Source organism: Rattus rattus, chromosome 7 (assembly GCF_011064425.1).
Source record: "Rattus rattus isolate New Zealand chromosome 7, Rrattus_CSIRO_v1, whole genome shotgun sequence".
In the NCBI taxonomy this organism is placed as follows: domain Eukaryota; kingdom Metazoa; phylum Chordata; class Mammalia; order Rodentia; family Muridae; genus Rattus; species Rattus rattus.
In genome coordinates, this window is record NC_046160.1 from 110,574,617 (window position 1) to 110,578,489 (window position 3,873).

A 3,873-nucleotide genomic window follows, 5' to 3' on the forward strand; every position below is an offset into this window, starting at 1 on the left:
ATTTTTTCTTTCCTTTTCTTTCTTTCTCTCTTTCTTTCTATCTTTCTTTCTTTCTTTCCTTCATTCTTTCTTTCTTTTTGATGTTATTTTGAGAAGAAGTCTATGTAGTCTTGGCTCTTCTGAAATTCATTTTTTAGACCTGGACTGGCCTTGAACTCACAAAGGTTCATGTGCCTCTGCTTCCTACAGGCTTGGATGAAAGGAATGGGCTACGACACCTAAAATCATACATAATTTTCAATTTAGCGAGAAAAAATGATGATTTCTTTGATCCTTTAGAGAGCAGTATAAATTATACCTCTATTTTGATTGAATTACATACACAAAATTCGTTTCATATATTGCACGAAATAAAGTAAGCATTTAATAAATGTGCATTTCTATTTATAGCTCTCAAAAAATATAATTCACTCAAACTGATAATCATGTATGAAGCACTCACTCTATTTGGAGCGCTTGCTCTCTGGGTATTACCAGGAATTCTTTTGATTAACTCATGAGGTGTAAATGACAATTATACCCATCCTCAAGTTTCAGAAAACATCCCTCCAAGGTTACCAGTAGTAATTTAAGTCAATCTTATTTCAAATTCCATAGTATCTTTTACTTTAATGCTTAATAAATTCAATGCTTAAAAAGAATCCATAAATTTAAAGCATTACTCAGTAGCACTCTGTTGTAACATACATATTTGAGCAAATGTCTTCTTTCTTTTTTTAAGATAGTGGTCAGCCCTGTATAAATAGCTGTTTTGTTCCTATATTTCTTTTTATATCCTGATTCTTCATGGTCTTGATAAATGTGTGGGGAGTTAGTGAGTGAATGGTACCGAAGGACCTGAGAAGCATTAGATGAATCACAGCAGTGTTCCAACAGACGTAGGATGGCCATCTTTCATTATATTTGGAAATAAGTATAAAATCACAGGAGCAACTGTGGAATAGGATGCCAATGATTCATACAAGCTCAGTGGGTTTTAACTTGTTCCAACCATGTCAGAATTCAAAAGGAGAGAAAAGGTCTTAGTTTTTTCATCCAGAAAAAACTTACTTTCAGAGTCAGATAAAAAAAATGCTTGATTCATACCACCACCACTGCTCTAAAACTTCAAATTCTTGATCTTTCTGATTGCCTTATTCTGATAATATAGACCTCCTCTGTGCTGTTGGGATGTGTCCATCTACAGCCATTGTTTGTAAGTGGACTGCGAGCGAGAGGGCCAGGATAATCTCAGGTTACCTGTTAGAAAGGTACCCATAACCTAGGGATTCAGAATCCACTCCACATTATCATCCCATTGCCATGTTGCCCTAAGGATCAATACACTTGGAAATTTGCTGTGCCCTAATAATATGAAATGAGGGTTAAAAAAAAAATGAGGCTATAAACACCCGACAAAGAAGACCTCCTACAATAGCATGCTTTCTGGTCAAGTTTCTCCAGTGAACAGTACCAACAGGGAATAAAAAAAGAGAGAAATAGAAAGGGGAAATAGAAGAAGGGGAAAGAGAGGAGCTAAAGGGTGAACTGGGACAAGAAGGAGTGAATGAGAGACAAAGGAGACAGAGGAGAAGGGAAAAAGAAAGTTGTTTGTCATGATTATGTTATTAAAGAACTTTAATCTCTTGTTTCCAGCATCTCTTTTCAACAACAACAACAACAACAAAAGTTGAGAGGGCAGAAATATTGGCAGTGCCAAGTGGAAAGTGTAAAATATTTTACCAGATAATTTCAAACTCAGGAGGATCTGAACTTATTCCTCCACTCACTCAAACACTGAAGTGAGGTTTTACTTTTTTTTTTCCTGAGCGATCACTACTCCTGGCAAACTGAAACTATATAATGAAGAGAATTGTGCTAAGCAAATGGCAGTCCTCTCATGTCTATAGCACAGGTCTAGACTTTTCAATCTACTGAAAAAAAAATGACTTATTCACGACTCATATGGCCCACCAAAACTTTGGAAATGACATAAGCCAGAAAGTTTTATTCCATGCTCAACCTCGTTGCCATGGCAACTCCACAGTAAGGCAAGTTCATTACTACAAAAGCCTCGTTCCACATTCAACCTCACTGTTAGGACATCTCGACTCTATACTCAGCCTCTATGCATGCCATACCAAACCCAGTCCAGCCTCCTTCCCATGATTTTGCTGTTGTCGTTTAGTAGGTCCATATTGTACTGAAACATTTATCCTGCCATTTACTCGGTAGAAAAAAATTAAGTAGCGTTAAAATTCTGTTTCTTCTTTAAAAATTGGATATTTTATTACTTACATTTCAAATATTGTCATCTCTCCTGGTTTTCCCTCCTGAAAACCCCTATCACCTCTCCCCTACCCCTGCTTCTATAAGGATGCTCCCCCACCCACGTACCCACTCACTTCTGCCTCCCCACCCTGGCATTCCCCTACACTGGGGCATCGAGCCTTCATAGGACCAAGGGTCTCTCCTCCCATGGATGCCGGATAAAGGCCATCTTCTGGCACATATGCAGCTAGAGTCATTGGTCCCTCCATGTGTGCTCTTTTGTTGGTGGTTTAGTCCATGGGAGCGCTAAGGAGTCTGTTTGGTTGATACTGTTGTCCTTCCTATGGGGTTGCAAACCCCTTCAGCTCCTTCAGTCCTTTCTCTAATTCCTCCATTTGGGGTTCCTGTGCTCAGCCGAATGGTCGGCTGTGAGCATCTGCATCCGTATTTGTCAAGCTCTGGAAGATGCTCTCAGGAGACTACTATATCACGCTCCTGCCAACAAGCACTTCCTGGTACCCTCAATAGTGACTGGATTTGGTGTCTGTATATGGGATGGATCCCCAGGTGGGGCAGTTTCTGGGTTGCCTTTCCTTCAGTCTCTGCTCCATTCTATCTCTGTATTTCCTTTAGACAGGATTTTAGGTTAAGAATTTGGACATAAGTGGGTGTACCCATTCCCCAAACGGGGGCCTTGCCTAACCTCTGTATATGGTCTCTACAGGTTCTCCATCCCCTTTTGTTGGGCATTTCAACTAATCATTTGGGTCCTGGGCGCCTCTTGCTTTCCTGGCATCTTGGACTTGTTGGAAAATTCTCTTTAATTGTCTTTTAGTGGAAAGCTATCCAATTCCCTTAGCATATTAATGTTAAAGCAGAAAACATTTAAAACACATACATAAAATTCTTCATTAATATTCTATATTCATTTGTCAGCTATCACAATTTCATCTGTTGCAATATTTTTTCAAAATTAACCCAAAGGAGTTTTCATTTATGACAATTGTCACATGAGGCAGTATTTGATGCCTCATGTACCCAAGGAATTCTCTTCAGCCTTGAGCCTTGTTACGGATATGGAAAACAATGTGTGGTATTAGATTATAGTTTTTCTGACTGAATGGATCAGTGGCTAATAGTTATTTCCACTCAAGCATGTTCTTCAGATACACAGCACATATGTAAGAGCTAAGCATAATCATGTGCCTCTATAAACATTCTCGATATAAGTGGATGGAGTTCCTAACCATGGACTTACTAGCCAGTCAGCCTAGTGAAATGGTGAGCTGCAGTTTCAGCAATAAACCCCATCTGAAAGGAATAAGATAATGAATAACAGAGGAAGAAGGACACCGAACATCCTCCTCAACAAGCATGTTGTCAGGGCATGCAGCACTCCCAAACATGTATACAACACGTAAATGCACACATGCATGTATACATACAGACAGACATCTTTCTACTGCTTCTACCAATGATATCAAACTTATTCTTATAGTTTTTGGGTGTTCAAATTATTTGTAGATCCAAACATAATCTAAACTTTAAAATGATTTATGTTACTTCTCCATGCTTGTGAGGAGAAATGGAGCCTCAGCATGTCAAGGATGGGAAGTTATTTTC